Below are 20989 nucleotides of genomic sequence, written 5' to 3'. Positions count from 1 at the left end.
TCTACTGTCTCGATCCTGAAAGGAAGATTTCACATACTTACCCAAGGTACAACCTTTGCATGTATTTGTCTGCTCTAATTTTCCCTTGGGAAGTTCGGTAGAAATCTGTAGCATGATCTTCAAGGCCCCATGGTGCAAGTGGCTCAATCTTCTATGCCATAGCTCGCCAACATCTTGGCTCTACACCAACTCTGCTTTGGAACTCAATGCAGCACAGTCATCTACCTCCAGCTTGTAGAGATTATTTACTCGAATCCCAATCCTCTTGGTCTGTCCAGTGCCGATATGCCTCAGGAATACCTTTCCTTTACTAAAGACTACATCATAGCCTTTGTCTTCTAGCATAGCAATGGACATAACATTATTCTTCAAACCCGGTACATACGTTACATCAGTTAGGGTGAGAGGAGCTCCATGCTCCTCTAAAACACAACCGTACGTTCACTTGAAACATGGTACTTTCCATCATCGCCCATATCGATCCAAATCTCAAGATCCTTCTCCTCCAAGGTAGTGAAAAGATTCTTGTCGCTGGTCATGTGGAATGAAGCTCCACTGTCCAGGTACCAAACACATTGCACCATGGATGAAACCATGCACGCGATGAGAGAGAAATCCAATTCGAACTATGAGGCCAGTGCCTCAACATCTGATCCCTTCGAGGATCCATTCTTGGATTTCTTTTGTGGAAAATTCGTAGCATAATGGCCCACCTCATGACAATGAAAGCATCTCACTTTTGATTTTTCAAACTTCTTCCCAACATGGGAAGAACTAGATTTGGAATGGGACGCCTTCCCTTTCCCTTTCCTCGCCTTACTTTCTAAGGTTAGATTTTCTTCATCATCTTGCTTTGATGAAGATCCATCTCTGGTGCTTCTTCTTATCTCCTCCTGCATCAAATCCGACCAAAGTCGTTCCCAATCTGGTAGTTTCTCTCTTCCATTTATCAAGTCTTGGTAGCTATGCCAGCTCTTAGGAAGATCGAGGAGAGCAAGACTCACCATGTCATCATCAGTTGTCATGATCCTTACACTTCTTAGCTCATCCCTACAAGTGGTGAGATTTTCTAGATATGTAGAGATCATGTCACCCTTTTCACACTTGATTTTCTGAAGCTTGTCTTTCAGCACCAATTTCCTCTGATCACTGCTGTTCTGATATAGATCTTTCAATGTTTTCCACATTTAAAATGGTGTCTCCTTCCCATGGAGACTCAATACTATGTGGTCTCGAACTCCCTCTAGGAGGATTCTCCTCGCTCTATCCACACATTTCTTCCATTCTGCCAATTCTTGGGCATTAGCTATTGCTGGCTTGGGGACTTATTGATCAATGAAATCCTTTAGACCGTTGTCCTCTAATATCGCTTCCATGTGATCCTTCTAGGCTCTATAATTCGAGCTTCCATCAAGGGAATACTCGAGTCTTAAACCGTTGAATGCCATTGGTGAAATTTGAATTCTATAATTAGGAACTTCAAACTTCGAACTTCTCCCTTCTTTGTATACTATTCTTCGATTTGATCACCTTTGCTCTGATACCATGTAGAAATTCCCACTGTGGATCACCTGATAATGAAATATACTAAAGCAAAATACTTGATCTACTTCTACAAACAAACTTGTGGAAGCTTAATCGATTTTGAGCAAGATCAAATAGAACACATATAATAGAGAATGAGAAAGCAATCACACATGAACATAGAAGAATACTCTGGGAAAGCCTCAGCTAAAAACCCCGATTTCTGTATTATCATACAATTGGAAATATGTCCAGATTACACAAAGCTTTAGCTCACAAGCTATCCAGCTCTCAATACAACCCCTCAATACAGCACACAGACTGAATAGACACAACATATGCCTTCCTCCAATCCTCTAAGCCTCCCATTTCCTTGCGCAATTTCTCCTTGGGTCCAATGCTGCCACCTATGTGAATTGGCCTCTCACACAACTCACCAAACTTAGAATGTAGCCCGAAATGCTATTTATAGCAGTGCTATTTTTAGCACTTCTATTTTTAGCATTTCTTGTTGCTATTTTAAACACACTTATGACATTTCCTTTGTAATATTTGGTGCATTTTCTAGTTATAGGTCATTTATAGATTATAAATGTCTTCAGAGTTTCACTTCTAATTGAGTATTCAACTGAACATATTGATTCTCTTATACATAATTATTTTTCTCTCTACCCACTTTTCATAACTTCCATAACCATTAGATAGGGACCTGCAACTTCGATGTTGCTTTGCTTGTTTAGTAAAATATTGTAGAGACTTTAATTTATTGAAAGTTGTAGAATTTACAATTTATGAAGTTTCAAGACCTAACTTTTTAAAGTCTAATTCTTTAAAGGGTGCTAGCTCAATGGAAGAGCACCTACTTTACAAGTAGGAGGTTGGTGGTTCGATTCTATCATGCCCTGACATCCATATGGAATGGTGACGATGAATTTTTGGTGACAAAGGCTCTTTTGACTATCACCAATGAGCTTTGGTGACATTTTTCGACCCTCACCAAAATATGAAATGCTGACGGTCAATGAACGCCACCATATATGCGCATCAATAGTGACTACCCTCAAAGGTTAGTAACCATAAATCGTTGTTGTTGATATGAAATGGTGATGGTCAATGTCCGTCATTATAGTCATTATTTGTGACGGACCTTGAATGTCACCACAACACCTATACTTCTAGAAATGCAGTTTTTGGAGACGGTCAACGAACGTCAGCATATATATGCACCAATAGTGACAGCCATGAAAGGTCCATCACAATAAATCGTTGTTGTTCATATGAAATGGTGATGATCACTATTCGTCATTATAATCAATATTCGTGATGGACCTTGAGTGTCACCATAACACCTATACTTTTGGTGACACTGCCTTTGGTGATATTCAGTTTTTAGTGACGGAGGCTACGGTCTGTCACCATTGCTCATATGAAATGGTGACAGTCACTATGCATCATTATAAATCATTATTGGTGACGGAATTTGAATGTCACTACAACACCTATACTTTTGATGATGCCACCTTTGGTGACGTTTAGTTTTTGGTGATAGAGGCTATGATCTGTCACCATTGCTCATATGAAACGGTGACGATCACTATCCATCATTATAAATCATTATTGGTGATGAACTTTGAATTTCACTACAACACCTATACTTTTGGTGACGCCACCTTTGGCAACATTTAGTTTTTGGTGACGAAGGCTCTTTTGAACATCACCAATGAGCTTATGGTGACATTTTTTGCCCCTCACCAATGTCCTTTTTTGTTGTAGTGATACTTCTCTGTAGGAAAAACCTCTTCTGCTCTCCATAAGTTGGGATCCCTCTTCCACCTCTGAAATGAATAAGTGCTATGCACAGTTACGAAGTTGAAAAATGAAAAAATAAAAAAGTGAAAATGAATAAGGTGAAAGTAGACAAAGGCTTCCTGTGCAGAGAGGTGATGCAAGTAACTCCACCGGGGTACTAACTAGGCTCGCTGGCAGCAGTGCCATGCTTGTGTTCCTATGTGATTCCACTAGGGTATTGTCGAGGCCTGCTGGCAGAAGAGCAACACCAGATATGAAACTAAGACTCTAATGACTATACTGCTTGTGCACCAATATACCCCTCAACTCCAATTGAAACAACTGTGTTGACTTGGCTTGGAATGTGTGTCAATCAACCAAGAGCTTGGCAGATGCTACATCTTACAATCAAGCAAGTGTGGAAACCAAGACGAACTGAGAACTAAATAATACTTCTGGAGGTGTTGTACTTGATTTTCATGAACAAGGTCCATTTAGAGAGATAGAGTTCTACCAATGTGTCTCCAAGTGTTGTAGCGGCTACAACCACCCTCCAAAATTTTTCCTTAGCTTCGTTTTGGAGCCTCCCTACCAACCTCTGACAGTAGCATGTCTTGCTTTGTCAAGTACACAACCTTCAGTGATTTTCTTGCAGAATGATAGCTTGTCCATCAGATCTTGTTGCATTGCCCTCACAAGCTGTTCCTCCGGACTTGGTCCAGTTGTAGGCTAAGAATCTGCCTCAAGAAATTGTGCAATTCTGGAGGGCAACTAGCCTTCCCTCCAGAAATTGTGTAATTCTATATGGCAATGTGCTGGGCTCCAAATTTGCATAATTCTGCTAGTCTGGCTTCATCCAGAAAATTACTAAATTCCTCAGAGTAGGGCTACTCAGCCCAGGAATTGCGCGATCCTGGGCAGCAGTCAGCTACTCTACCAGAAATTACACAAATCACTTAGGAAGCCAATCGAGATCCCTGCCAGAATGTGAATTTTCTCCCAGCAGTTGAGTAGCCTCTTGCATGTGCAATTCAGTTGACCGGTTCGCTCAAGGAATGAGCAAAACTGATTTTCATGCATGGGTTGCTTCTCCCAATGTAGCATGCAATGCCATCCCTTGACTCAGGGATCTACTTTTAGCAGCTCGAGGTTGCATGAAAAGATCATTTCGGAAAACTCGCACCAAGTGTTGCTCTTCCTATATTTTTGGCATGTGTGTCACATCCTCAATTTTATGAAAACTCATGAACCAGACACTGCATAGCTCATTCCTAACATCAATCTTGTAGCTCTGACATCCCATGTCGCATCTAGGAGCCATTGTCACATTCAACTCAGTGGTTTTGGGGTAAGCCCGCTTTCCATGTCTTATGTTTCATTTCTGGGGATTTTTGTGTTTCGCTTCGTATGAATGTTGCTTGCTTGATTTTAGTGAGATCTTGCTATCGTTTTGATACATACTAGCTTTTACTAGCACCATTTCAGTTTTCGTTAACATCTCACTATTGTCACATGCATGAAATTTCCTTTCACAAATAATCATCGATTCAGCGACTCACCTCACCCACATGCATGTTGTTCTTTTTTCTGAGTCTTCCATCCACCATTTTCATTCACAATCATTCACTTATGCTTCCACTTAGTATCTTCATGCATTCGCGTTCACATTCGCTTTCAGTTGCCCGTCGGCGAGTCTCGGCAGCCTTGGCCTGGACTCTGGCTCACCAAGACAACATTGCGCAATCCTGAGAGGGAAGGCTATGTCTTCCTCTCAGGAAATGTCCATTTCTACCTAGTAACCGTCCTCTAGTCTTGCATTGTGCAATTCTGAGGGGTAGTGACTGCTGGCCCAGAAAATTGCACAATGCAGTCATTGAGCCTGCAGCCATTTCTAGCTGAGATTGCACATTACGCTATTCCAACATTAAATAGCTAGAATGGACTGTGCATTGTGCAATTCTAGTAGTTAGTCAGCCTCCCAGTAGCCCGGACTGTGCCTTACGCAGTCTTGGCAATCAGTCTCCTGACCTCTCAGCGGAAATTGCGCAACCTTCATGATCAGTCACACAGGTATGTTGCAGGTCAATTCTCAAGTTCATTTTGGTTTTCGACGAAAAGATTGCTTTCCATGAGTGTTGCCATGCTCCAGGTATCACAAGTGTTCATCTGCCTCTTAGCAGCACAGGTACAATGGTTTCCAGGAGAGAAAAGACGAAAACAATGTTCAGAGCACACTTGGGGATGCAGTCAATCAAGTGTTTATGAACTTTCCTACCCATGAAGACATTAAGTTTTTCATATAAAAGCACATCAAGATATGACGACAACAACATCACAGTAAGGAGCACCATGAAAAACAGCTGAAGGAGGCATACTGAATGCAACAAACGCAAGAGGAAGCTTTTTGAAAGCACAGAGGTGGAACAAAGTTGCAAGCTCAAGTAGATCCACTTGTGATGAAAGGAACTTTTGAGACTTAGGTTATGAGGTGATGACGTGGCACGAAGATCACACGAAGAAAGAGAATGGAACAAATAAGGAGTTGCATGTGTTGAAGCAACAACTCAAGGAAGAACAAGAGCTGCATAGACGAGAGAATGAGTTGCCATAGGAACAGGTACAACAGTGGGCGCAACATGCACTCACGGATGAAACTGTGCCTGTACAAGTTAAAGATCCTTCCTAGCAGCTGGTGCAAAGCAGACATGGTGAGTAGTGTTTTTGATCGTATGCAAGGGAATCAAGCAGCATGAATGTCATTGTGTGCACACATGCGATCCAACCCATTTGTCACACTCACCAAGGTGAAGACAGGAAGAAATTCCAACCGGAGCTGAACATGTAGTTGACAGTTGATGCGCATGACCACGAGTAGACATTGGAAGATTAACACGAACACTATGCATTAGTGTGTTTCCGGTTCGGTCGCACCCAAGAAGACCATGTGCATGCTAGTAGATGAGTTGGATGGAGGAGCCACACCAATGCACCCGGATGCAACGGAGGCAAGAGTTTGCTTCAGCAAGATGTCACCATGGAGCACATGCACACCATCATGGATGACCAAGCTTGGCATCAGCTCATCACCTTCACCATCACAAGCATGTCAAAGAGTTGGTCTCACCACAACGGATCGAGTGTCAGTGATGTCTTGCATGGCTTGCTCAAGCCATTTTGTCTCACATGGGCACATGTGCATTGTAATGTAACGTCTTGTCAAGTGGAAGTTCAAGTGTCGATAGTTGGATGTAACATTCATAGAGTAGATGAAGAGTCATGAGGGTAGGTGAACTGTCACAAAGAGGAATGTCAAGGGTCACCCCATCCTTTTCTATAAGTAGAACCTCATAACTCATTGAAAAAGCTTTTGGTCAACCAAGCTTCCGATAAGACTATCTTGGAGAGAGCTTGGATAGTATTGTAACAATCCTTGGCTTCTCCACTACGCAGAGCTAGTACATCTCTTTGGAGGAGCATGTAGTTGTGGCTGTAATGTTTCATTATTGGAACCGGTGGTTGGACATGGATGTATTGTATGACTAGAACTTACACTTCTCAATATAACAAGAGCCAACACGTTTCATGCATATGTTGTATTGTATTCTATGCCATCTGGTTTACTCTAAATGATATATGTATCTGTTGACTTACACATGGATGTATAGCTATCTGTGTATGTATGTATGAATCTTTTTGAAATGTGTTGTTGGTTTAACCATCACTTTGGATTTCTAGCTAACTTGCCTTCCATGTTGTGATGCATCTTTGCTCGTGTGTTCCCTTTTTAACTGAGTTCTATCATAGGTTTCCAAGGGGCACACTCATCTCAACCCCCGTGTGTTAGAACCTCGCATGCACCTTCCTTGTCTCACTGCAACTATCACACCCTCGCTACCAATATAGTTATCCTGCGAAATTGTGGTGAAGGAAATACCATACGACCGACTGTTGGGACTCTTAAACCAAACGGTTTGAGGTCTAATTAAGACTTCTTACCATGGAGATTTCCTTACATGTTGGCGGGTCTAGCACCGTCAACAGTTTGGCAACCTAAAAAAAGAAGATAATAAATAATTAGAGGTAAAACTATCAAAGTGACGAAATTCTATAAGTAATTGATGTTTTAAATATGTTTATATTCAGAATTTCACAAATTTTATAAGAAGTGATTGATGTTTTAAATACATTTATATGAAGAGGAATTTTTTATAAATAAGTTTTAAATATTTAATTTTTAAATACATATTAATTACAAACAATTTTAGATCATTTTTGAAATTAAGGAGGGATTTTAGATTAAAGCTTTGAGTTTTGAAACAAAGAAAGATTTTGGAAAGAAAAAATAAGTGTGATTTTTTTGGTAAATTGTAACTTAAAATTATTTGTATTAATCAAAATTATTAGAAATTATTTAAATTCCAAAATAAATGAGGAAAAAATTACGTAGAAGACATTGTTATATATGTATATGTATATAGTACATAGCTAAATTTTTTCCAAATTAAAAAATTTCATCTAAATTTTTGTCATATCATATCAAATTTAAATTCAAACTCAATAATTATAATATACCTTAACAAATTCAAATTCAAACTTAAAACTTGGAAATTATGGTATATCTTAACCTATTTATTTTGGTTTCATCAAAAACAACTTTTTAGTTATATGTGCTTTGAATGTATGGCATGGTTCCTTCAATTATTTCATGACTTGTGTGGCTTTTTTTTGGTTCACTATATTGTTTATTCATGGTAACTTGCAATGATCCATTACATTGTTTATTCACATGAACTTGTAATGGATTCAAACTTGGTAATTATGGTATATCTTAACCTATTTATTTTTGTTTCATCAAAAACAACTTTTTAGTTATATGTGGTTTGAATGTATGGAATGGTTCCTTCAACTATTTCATGGCTTGTGTGGCTTTTCTTTGGTTCACTACATTGTTTATTCATGGTAACCTGCACTGATCCATTATATTGTTTATTCACATGAACTTGTAATGGTGGTTTCATAAGTGGATTTGTATGTCAATAGTAGCTCTTTATGGCATATGCTTTCTCGTGGGTTGCTCCTTATTTGTTTTAATGTTCAATATGGTCATAGGTATGCTAGTGCCTACATGTTAAGGTTTGTTCTTCACGACATGGGTTTTGAAATAAATGGAACCAATGGTGTGTCTAACGTATATCCCTTGATATTGTGCCTACAAGTATATATTGTTTCCTAGCACGTTGTTAGTGGTAGAAGGAAATTTCATTGAATAGGGTCATCTAATAAAGTATGGAATGATAGTTTTTCTTTAGACTTGTATTTTGTTGTGTTCAAATGTGTAATCAACAATTTAGTTTGGTTTTCGGTTCTTATTTAAAGTATTGTGGATCTCTGTATGTAATATGACAATAAAAAATTATTTTTGAATTTAAATTTTTGTGGTCCATAATAATTATAACAATATATTTTTTTGTAAAAATCACATAAGAAATATTCTCGTCATATTTAATTAATTTTATATTTTAAACTTTTTAATATATTCATAACAAAAATATTTATTTTTTATATTTCACTAATAATAAATAAAAATATTTTTAATTATTTATTTACTTAAAATAAAATAATTTAAAAAACAAAATAATTATAAATACTTTAACAGTAAATTAAAAATATTAGGGACTTGACTTACGAGTATAAGAGGATGATAATACACACTAACTCATAAATCAGTGTGCTTATGCTACTTAAGATAGCAGGGAAATTGTAAAACATTCTCTTTTTTTTTTTTTTTAGTACGAAAAAAGCACTATTTATATTATTCACCAAAGATATTTGCACTTTTTACATATTGATCTGGCAAAAATAAAAGCCAAAATCAGAGACAAATATACAACATTTTCAATAGCAGGAATCCATCTTCCCCCAAATATTTGAAGGAAGGTACATGTATCAAAAAATATATAAAAAATTGTGTGACAGACACAACAGATAGACAATATACAACCCAAAACCTTTAAGACTATGTCCCTTGTTTTTTGAGAAAAAATATAGTCACCATCTATGAAGGAGATAAATCCCACTTCATAGAGGACACTGTATAATGCCCAGTGGCCAAGAAAAAAAGTATCCAATAACAGGGGTAACAATAAGAGAGTAGATGTCTGCTTTATGTTCCCGGAAGGAGGAAATCTTCTATGTTATAGAATTTGTTCTCCCAGAGAATATCCACATGCCATTTGCCAGGTTCTTGGGACAGACCATTTTTTGATAGTCTGTCAGCTTGCTCGTTATGAGCTCTGTTGATGTGTTGAATAGTGTATCCATGTAGAGATTGCCAGAGGATCTCAATTCTCTTCATCCATCCTATTAGAGAAGGGTTGTTTATGGATATCTTTCCCAAGACATGGTCAACAATAATTTTAGAGTCCCCATATATATGTAAAACAGGAATGTTCAGGAATTTGCTGAAACTTACAAGACCCCAAAGTGCCATTGCCTCCGCTTTGTTGTTAGTGCCCTTCCCACCATTCCAGCTAAAGTTATATTTTAAATGTTCATTCATTTGTATGCAACAACCACAGGCACACACACCATTTTGTGCAGCACCGTCGAAAAGACCTCTTGGGTATTCCATCTGGGGACTTTTGTTCTTAAGGATTTTATTACTTAATTGTTTAGGTTGTGGCATGTATTCGTTGTACTTTGTGATGACCTTTTGAGTGATATGTTGGAACTTTTCTTCCCTGTTTTGAAACAAGAAATTGTTTCTCCATTTCCATATTGTCCATATACATATTAAGGGGATGGATCTCCAAGGAGCCCTCTGTGCACTCCACCATTCAAGTGAGTCCTGTAAAGAAGGATGTATCATATAATAGAAACCATAATAATTTGACAAGTATTTCCATACCTGAGTGGTGAGATTGCATTGAAGGAAAATGTGTTCATTGTTTTTAGCTTCAACTTTGCAGATTGGACAAATGCCCGGCCCATGCCATTTCCTCTTCTGTAGATTCTCCCAAGTGAGATTTTTATTGTGGAAAACTAGCCAGGAGAATATGATGACTTTACTAGGAATTCCAGTTTTCCAAAAAACAGTGGGAAAAATCCTGTCAGTTTGTTGAGGAGGAAGTTTGGATAATGATGAATAGATATCAACAACACTTATACTCTCAGTCCTCCTTTTCCCCTTCCATGTGAGATAGTCATGGTATTCGGTACGACAAATTCCTATATTTTTCATGTTTAACATAATCTTGTTCCATTGAAGGACCTCCTGCCCTTGAAGACCAATATTATGTGCTTCTTTCCATATAGGAAAAGGCCCTTGCCAACCCTCAATGATTTGTCCCCATACAAAGATGCCCGCATGATGTAAGGCATTTTTGATATCTAGTGGGATAGAACATTCCTCCCCCGCTCCATTTATAGGATCCAGATCAATTAAAATACTGTTTCCGTTCTGGAAACACCATGAGATTTGTTGTAAGAACAAATATTGTATTTTTCGGAAGCTTCTCCAAATCGCAAAGCCTTGTGTGGTGCCAATAGTGTAGGTTTTAACCTTGTACAAAAATTACCTACATACGAATTCTAAAACACAGAAAATAAACAATGCAAGTTCATAACACATGAAACACATATACACAGAGATCTTCCCCTGGATCCCAAAACCAGGACTACCAGCTTGATTTTTCATTATATTCCTTTCAATGTTATAATAAATATTTATACATGCCAAAGCATATGATACCATGGATCGAAAACCATCGCGTCCAAAACCATGCACCGAAAACCATCGCGTCCAAAAAACATGTGCGAAAATCATGCACAAAACCATAGGTGAGTCCATCAAACCTAACATAGGGTCCAAAACCAAAATTTTCTGGGGTGCTATCCCGAACCCCATAAAGTGGGGTTACATGTATGCCTTAAACCCCTAGGGACCCCCCGGCTGCACAATCGACGCAACGAAGGGGGCGCTCTGCCCCCCCTCTAACCCCCCGATTAACTACGTGGGCTATGTTTAGTCAATTTAGTGTTTCTAAATTGATGTCATTAATTGTCAACCTGGGGCTCGTAAGCTGATGAAGTGAAGGTGTACTATATGTACCTAAGCAACCTCTTAGATCTTTTTGTCGTTTGGGGGTGTTGTTTGTGGTCAATTTATCTTCCTAAGATGGAATGGAGATTTTATAAACAGATGAGTGAGTGTGTGTGTAAGGTGATTTCTAAATGAGTGAGTGTGTGTTTCAGGTGATTTCGAACTACCTTCTAAACTTTGCAAAGAAAAAGCTTGAAAGAAATAACTTGAAATGAAATTGAAAGCAAAGAACCACTTTCTAACGGCACTAGACACTATTCATGCTGCTGCAAATAAAAAGGTAAGAAAACCACTTTAGAAACCAATGATAATGTTTATCTCTTCCTAACTCTCTGCTTCCAACATATGGTACTATGTAAAACACGATTAGGAAGTAGTTAGAGATGAGTTTAAAAAGTGATAAAAAATGAGAAAAATCTACTTTAAAGACTAGTTATAATGTTCAGCTCTTCCTAACTCTCTGCTTTCAGCATATGGAATTATGTGAAGCACGATTAGAAAGTAGTTAAAGATTAGTCCAAAAAGTACTCAAAGCCAGCTGTAATTTATTAGTATTCTGATCTCTAAAAGATGAACAATTTATGATAAAGAGACCATCAATATGTTAGCATACAACTTTGAGAAACTAAACTAGAAATCAGCTATGAAAATAGAGTAAAGGCAGCAACTTTGAACATGTCAACTGAAAATACCATCAGATATAAAGCAAATACACAAAGACAAAACAATCCCGGGTTAAAAACCTGCAAAAGAACAATACTGATCAGTTTAAAATGAATGCTGGAAATAAAATGACATGAGATCAAATGGTACACTATGATACATGATGAAAGAAATAGAAATTGCTGAAAACATGAAAATGAAATCAAACACTATGTACACGGGCTGTCATAGATGGGGGCCCTCCATCCACGCAACCAACTTAAAAGATCAGCTACGAAAAGGTGAACAGAACAGTCTTCTTTTTATAAAACCAGCATGTCAAAATACAGTGAAAAGTGTTGTAGGAACAGCCTTCTAAAACAAAGTTTTTATAACAGAATCAGCGCAGCAATTACAATACTCCAAAAGCTAATCTATAAGCGTTGGCACACGCTTTATTTATAAGCACAGAGGCAACTACTCTCTGCGTGAACTAAGCAACTACAGCCTAACTTATTAACTACGCAGCAACACGCAGTCTTAACTAATTAACTTGTACAGCAAACACGTAGGCAACTCCGTGCACTTTTGAGGGAAACGGTCATCATGGGAGACAAATCTATGTTTGGATCCTGTCTTTAGCTGTCTTCGTGGCGTGGAGGAGGTGCCAGCTATAGTTCCGTGTCCCAACTGCTCACGGCTCTCATGCCACCGTTTAGAACTTGACCGTTTGACCGAGGGAATACCTGCGTTGACCAAGGGCATACGTGACTGGTTTGGCTCAACCAATAGCATACGATCCATGTGTACATCCAACCCAACATGCCCATGTGGCTTGTTCCTTGAGAGGACACGTGGAGCATATCAAACAACAAAAAGGCTGCGGAATCTCTGAACAGCTGTGGAATTGCTGAACAGCTGCGGAATTGCTGAACAGCTGCGGAATTGCTGAACAGCTGCGGAAACTCTGTTTATATGTCAAAAATCTAAACCAACAGTAAAACATAAGCAAAGTTAACTAATTATGCTTAGAGACATCAAATGTAATGATCTGGGCAGAAAATAGAGCAAAAGAGAGGGATAAGTGAAGAAAAGCTGTAGGTAATGATGGATAATCAAGTGCAAGTTAGAGGCTCTACAGGCTAGTCGTGGAAAGAATATAACACAAACCAACATTCTCCCACTTGTTGTTTTCTTTCCATAGGGAGCCACAAGAGAGCTTAGTCATTTTTCCAGCCCTGAAACACCCATTGTCTCTCTACACCAAGAGAACTTCTTCGAGCTCACAAATTTTGTCCATGCATCTGTAGTATTCTTCAAAGTGTCCACCTTTACCAGAAACACCTTTTTGTCTTCTATCATATCCCTCACAAAGTGATACTGAACATCAATATGCTTTGTCTTTGAATGATATGCAGGGTTCTTTGCCAAGAAAATTGCACTTTGGGTGTCACAGTCTATCATTATAGCTCCATGTACTAACCCCATACTTGAACACAATCTTTGCAACCAAACTGCTTCCTTGCTTGCATGAGTGGCTGCCATGTATTCTGCCTCTATAGTTGATAGTGTCACTACAGATTGTTTCTTACTCATCCAACTGATTGCACCTCCAAATAGGTTAAACACATACCCACTTGTAGATCTTCTCTGATCCAGATCTCTAGCAAAATTTGCATCAACAAAGCCACGAATATCCAACATTTTGTCCAATCCTAGTATTCCTTGGTATCACAAACCATAATCACTAGTGCCATGCAAATACCTAAAACGCCACTTCACTGTTGTCCAATGCTCCTTCCCTGGTTTTGACATAAACCTGCTCAATACTCCCACTACATGTGCAATGTCTGGTCTAGTACATACCATTGCATACATCAGGCTACCAACTGCACTTGCATATGGAACATGGGACATGTCCTCTTCCTCTTCTTGTGTCTTGGGACACTGTTCAACAGATAACTTGACACTTACAGGAATAGAAACCTTCACCAGTTTACTATCCTGCATATTAAACCTCTGCAGTATTGTCTCGACATACTTCCTTTGGTTTAACCAGAGCTTCCTCTTTTCCTGATCTCTTTTAATTTCCATGCCCAAAATATAGTTTGCAGCACCAATATCTTTCATGTCGAATTTGGAGGACAATTGGGTCTTCAAATCCTGGATAATTTGTTTGTCATTTCCAACGAGCAACATATCATCCACATACAACACCAGAAAAATAACACGGTCACCAATTAATTTAAAATACACACAGTGATCTGCTTTGCTTCTGGTGAAGCCAAGACCCCGTATAAATGTATCAAATTTCTGATACCACATCCTTGGTGACTGTTTTAACCCATACAGAGACTTCTTTATCTTGCATACCAGTTCTTTCTTACCCTTCACCGCAAAGCCTTCAAGTTGCTTCATGTAGATTTTCTCTTCCAGATCCCCATGAAGAAATGTTGTCTTCGCATCCATCTGTTCTACCTCAAAATCGAAAGCAATAGCAACAGATAAAAGTAATCTAATAGAAGTTACCTTGGCAACAGGAGAAAAAATATCACCAAAATCAATTCCCGGCACCTGGGAATAAAATTTTGCTACCAACTGAGCTTTGTATTTCTCCACTTTTCCTTCTGCATTTGTCTTCTTCTTGAACACCCATTTGCTACCAATGGGTTTCCTTCTAGTAGGTAACTCCACTAGATCCCAAGCCTCTTTTGTGCAAAGATGCCATTTCATCAACCATGGTCTCTTTCTAAAGTTTTCCATCCTCTGAATCTACTGCTTCTTTCAAAGTTCTGGGATTATCATCAGTAATAGATAAAGCAAAATTTGAATAGAAGGTAGATGGGCTATACCTTTCTGGCTGCCTTCTTTCTCGAACTGATCTTCTCACACTCGGAGTTTGTGGCTCTTCATCTTCTGATTCCTCCTCTGCTGTAGAATCTGATTCTTCCTCCTTTAGCTCAAACTCTATCTTCTCAGGTTCCTTTGGTTGAACTTCATGTTTAATAACATCTTTCACTTCTCTGAACACCACATCTCGGCCGTACATAACCTTCCTTGTCACTGGGTTCTAAAGCTTATAACCCTTTAAACCATTCTTGTACCCAATAAAGATGCATTTTTCAGATTTACTATCCAACTTGATTCGTTTCTCCTTTGGAACATGTACATATGCATCACATCCAAATGCCCTTAGATGTGAAAGAGAGGGTTTCTTACCAATCCATACCTCTTGTGGAGTCTTATCCTCCAACGCTGATGAAGGTGACCTATTGACCAGGTAACATGTAGTATCCACCGCCTCTGCCCAGAATTCCTATCCTAACCCGGCTCCACTAAGCATGTTTCTTGCCCTTTCCATCAACATCTTATTCATTCTTTCTGTAACTCCATTTTACTGAGTTGTATATTGAGTAGTCTTCTGTCGTGCTATACCACACTTCTTACAGAATTCTTCAAATTCCTTGCTGCAAAACTCTCCACCATTATCTATCCTCATCACCTTTATCTTCTTCTCTGTCTAATTTTCCATGAGAGCCTTAAATTCTTTAAACCTGTCAAAGGCTTCAGATTTCTTCTTAAGGAAATATATCCATGTATTCCTTGAGAAGTCATCTATAAATGATGCACAGTACACAAACTTACCCAGTGATGGAACCCTCACAGGTCCAAACACATCATTGTGCACAAACTCTAATATTTGTTTCGCCCTCTTACTACCAGAGAGGAAACTCACCCGATTCTGCTTCCCATATACACAATTTTCATAGAAATCAAAATCCAAAGATCTATTACTCATACCTTCTACCATACCTTTACCATGAAGTATTCGAAGGCCCTTCTCTCCAATATGTCCAAGCCTTTGATTCCACAGCATGGTCTTCTCTCCAGAGACCACTATATTTTCTGCTCCACTTTCAAGAACCATAGAACTATTGCACCCATCAACAACAGTGATACCTTGCATCTTGTACAGAGTTCCAATTTGAACTCCCCGCATCAATACTAGTGCTCCCTGAACCATCTTGCGGGTATCCTTCTCAAACACTATTTTTACACCTGCATCATCCAACTTGCTTACAAGAATCAGATTTATGGCCAATGCAGGAATATGCAGAACACTCGGAAGTTTTCTAACCCTTCTACCTTGCAACTTCAACTTTACTTTTCCATGACCAATGATTCTATCCTTCCTATCATCCCCTAAGAAGACATCACCAACATCGTATTTCTCATACTCACAAAACCACTCTCCATGGGGAGTGAAGTGAAAGGATGCACCTGAGTCAATCAACCATGCCTCATGATCTACATGTGTACTTGAAGAAGCCAAGTACACGTCCCCACCTTCATATGAGGTGGTTTTCACCTCTACAGAAGGATCATCATCAAATCCCTTTCCTTTATCAGGAGCTTTAGATTTACAGTCCCTTTTGTAGTGCCCTTCCTTTCCACATTTCCATCACACCACCTTTATAGGTTTTCCTAGAGATTTAGATCTCCCACTCGATGACTTATTTTTGTTTCTATTCTGGGACCGTCCTTGTACAGACAAGGCACCACCATTCTAGCTCTCTATATTTTTCCATCTCATCTCCTCCGTCAGCAAGGATGAGACTATTTCATCAAATGCAAGATAGTTGCATTGCTACCTATTGCAATAACCAGACTATCCCACGAATCTGGTAGAGAACACAACAAACTGATGCACTTATCTTCATCTGAAATTTTAATATCAATAGATGCTAACTGACTTACCACAGTATTAAATGCATTCAGATGCTCTGTCACTGAGTCTCCATCTTTCATCCTCAGGTTATACAACCTTTTCCGCAGGAACAGTTTATTCACCAGAGACTTATATTGGTACAAAGTTCCTAACTTTCCCCACAAAGCCTTTTTCGTAGCTTCCCCTGATACATATATCAATACTGAATTTGAGACACACAATTGTATTATGATCTTTTCCTTTCAATCCAACTTCTTTCATTCTTCATCAGACACTCCCGTTGGTTTAGTACCCAGATCTACTATGATCCACTGATCTTTATCCACCAACAGATCCTCCATCTTTAGTTTCCACAACTCAAAACTTTGACCATTAAATTTCTCGATCTCTATATTTCCACTGCTTGCCATCTTCTTTTACCACCAGAATTGATCTCGCAGATCTCCCACTGAATAGGGACTACCACAGGCCCGATCAAAACCCCTTAGCAACAAAGGTGTCCCCTTGAAGCCAAAAAAAACTTTGATACCAAATGTAGGTTTCAACCCCGTACAGAAATTACCTGCATATGAATTCTAAAACACAGAAAATAAACAATGCGAGAGAATAACACATAAAACACATATACACAGAGATTTTCCCCTGGATCACAAAACCGAAACTACTAGCTTGATTTTTCATTATATTCCTTTCAATGTTACAATACATATTAATACATGCTAAAGCATCCAATACCATGGACCAAAAGCATCGCGTCCAAAACCATGGACCGAAAACCATCACGTCCAAAAAAACATATGCGAAAATCATGCATAAAACCATAGGTGGGTCCGCCCAACCTAACATAGGGTCCAAAACCAAAATTTACCAGGGCGCTACCCTAGACCCCATAAAGTGGGGTTACGGGTACCCCTCAAGCCCCTTGTGACCCCCCCTTGCTACACAATCAACGCAATGAAGGGGGCGCTCCGCCCTCCCCCCCTAACCCCCCGGTTAACTACGTGGGCTAGTCGTGGAAAGAATATAACACAACCCAACAAATAGTACCTTTCCTGTACCAGAAGATGAAGTCTTTATTTCCCATGTACTTCTTTTTTATGGAAATACTCCAGGTACCTTCCCCATATAAGCCTCTCCATAAGGATTTTCATAGTAGTGTTGTTCCAAACTTGCGAAGGTTCATAATTCCCCAACCACCCAGTTCTTTTGGACATGTGATTTTGGAGAGATTAACTAAATGAAATTTCTTCTTTTCATGACAGCCTCCCCAAATGAAATTTGTTGTTAGGCGGTTTAGGATATTGATAATGTTAGCTGGTATATAAAAGAGATGAGCCCAATATACAGTTAGCTGGGCTAAAACCGCTTGGGCAAGTGTGGCTCTCCCTCCCATTGACAGACATTTACACTCCCATCCAGATATTCTTTTATAATACCTGTCTATTATCCACTACCAGTCTGCATGAAAGTAGCCGGAAGGTTTGAGGTGGTATCCAAGATACTTCATTCCCTCTTGAATAGGGATTTTTTTGATGTTAAATAAACCCAGTATCAGAATGTCATCTACGAATAGGCTGTGGGATATGCTATTGTCTTTACTTATCATCATAGGCCGGAACTGTCCCTCCATAACAACTCTTCTGATATTCAGGCTTAGACAGTCCATCGCCAGGATGAACAATAACAGAGATAGGGAACATCCCTGCCTCAGACCTCTAGCAGCTCAGAAAAAATTAGTAGGATGTCCATTTATAAGAATGGAAAAGTTTACCTTTTCTACACAGGCCATAATCCAGTTTGAACAGTTTGTGCTAAGACCAATTTTTGTGAGGACACATCTTATAAAACCCCAGTCCAGGCAATCATATGCCTTTTTTAAATCAATTTGTAAAATGGCTGCATTAAGATTTTTTGAATGGATCGAATGTAAACTTTCCTGGGTGTTTGCAACAACATCATGTATTAGTCTATCTTTAAGGAAACCATGTTGTTCCTATGAGATATAGCGTGAGAGAGCACTCCAAATTCTACCAGCAATAATCTTAGAGATTATTTTATATATGGAGTTGCACAGGGATATCGGTCTAAAATCTGAGAAAGAATTGGCCTTTTTTCCTTAGGAATGAGGGCAATGTAGGTTGATGATATATGGTGATGGATTCTTCCTGAAGTTCTGGATTCCTCAACCATACTCGGGAGATCCTTCTTTACTAATTCAAAAAAGTGAATGAAAAATTCAATCGTCCATCCATCCGGGCCTGGACATTTATCTTTCTTGAAAGATTTCATCACATCCAAAAGTTCTTCTTCAGTAACTAGACTATATAGTTCTTCATTCTGTTCCTCTCTGAACATCATAGGATATTGTTCTATTCCCCAGATGATATCTTCAGCCATTATATCCTCATTTCTATTGTAGGAATCTTGGAAATATTGAACAACTACTTTACTAATATCTTCCTGAGACTGGTAACATTTCCCCTCCTCGACCTTTATCTCCCAAATAATGTTTATGTTCCTCCGATGATTTGCATATCGGTGAAAAAACTTCGTATTACGGTCACCTTCTCTTAGCCATATAGCCCTGCTTTTTAATCTCCATGCGGCTTCTTCAATATCCAGTAATTTTTTTTCCCTATTTTCTAGGTCATTTATATGAAGGCAAACCTCAAGGGGAAGGCAATTGGATGTCATCCTTAAGGCAATCCTATCCAATTTTGTCTGAATGTCTTCTAGGTCTTTTCTATTAGCTTTTAGTTTTTGTTTTTGCCAGGACTTTACTATCTTCCGAAGGGAAGCAAGTTTGTCAAGGAGATGCTGTGAAGGGGAGGAGTTTGTGTGGCGAGAGTAATTGTTCCAGGACTCCTGAACAAGATCATTGAAATCTGGGTCTTCCAACCAAGTTCTATTGAATTTAAAAGGAAAACCCTTTCGGATTCCAGCATTCCTCCATTGTAGAGTTATGGGTCTGTGGTTAGATGTGAAGTCGCTTAAGATTTTAGAATCTAAAAGGCCCAGATGTTTTATCATTTTTTCATGAACTAAGAAGCGATCCAGCCTTTTGGCTAGATATGCAGAACTAGATCTTCCATTATTCCATGTGGGTGTGATTTTGGCACGACAGATATCTACAAAATTATAAGAGAGGAGGGAATTTTGTAGATGGCCATCCAGGGGATCATTCATTCGTCCACAACCCCATACTTCATCACTACTCAAGGTACAATTTAAGTCACCCACTATCATTAAGGATCCCAGTTCCATTATATATGATGAGAGGATCCGATTCCAGAAGGTGAAATGATCCCTATAAGGGGCATATACATTTAGTATGTGGATGTACTTGGGTGTGCCACGAAACTGGCTTCGAGCAAAATTCTAGCAAAACCTCTGAATGCCTTAACCGAGACCTAGGTTAGGTCCCATAAGGCAACCAATCCCACAGAGAGGCCCGTGGAATCAGTTGCATTGATCTGCCAACTTGGAAACATTTTCCAAAAATAATAAACAACTTTTGAGCACATATGCATCATTTCTTGAATGAGAATGAGATTTGGAAAAATGGAGAGGAACAAGTCTTTTAGAGCTATGAATTTCAGGTTAGCTCCCAGTCCCCTGATATTAGAATGATGTGAGTCATGGAGAGAATTCACCAGGCTGCCTTGCTTTAATAGGCCCATGGGATGAGAGATTTGTGATAGGAACATCAATGAGGAAACGATCCATTGGATTGGGGTGAGAAATATTGGAGTTCCTTCCGTGGAAATGCTTGTTATCCCGGTTCTACTTCTGCCAGACAGTAATATTACTAGCCAATGTAGGGATGATATGTGGGGAAGAAGGAGAAGATGGTTTGTGAATAGTGAGGGTTTGGAGATCCAATGTCTTTTTTTTCAGGGAAAATCTAGGTCGCTTCTTACTGAGTTTGGAGAAGTTGCAATATGAGAGTTTGGAGGGGTAACGGAAATGCAAAGTTCTTTGCCTTTTGTTTTTCAAGAGGTGTTAGAAGGGGAAGGGGTAGGTGAAGGTAGGTAAGTGATATGTGATGTTGAGGGAATATAGCTGAAGGGGTTTTTGCATGGTACAGGGGCGGGAATTTCCATGCACGGGGAAGGTTCAGGTGGTGGGGGGGAACTAGGGTGAGCTGGAATATCCTTTAGTGGAGATGCAGATTTCCGAGAAATATAGGGCGAAGATGGAACAGA

This window comes from Pinus tabuliformis, chromosome 8 (assembly GCF_031772625.1).
Source record: "Pinus tabuliformis cultivar Carrire ecotype Pingquan chromosome 8, CPIR1, whole genome shotgun sequence".
Classification (NCBI taxonomy): Eukaryota; Viridiplantae; Streptophyta; class Pinopsida; order Pinales; family Pinaceae; genus Pinus; species Pinus tabuliformis.
Note: the sequence above shows the minus strand (reverse complement) of the source record.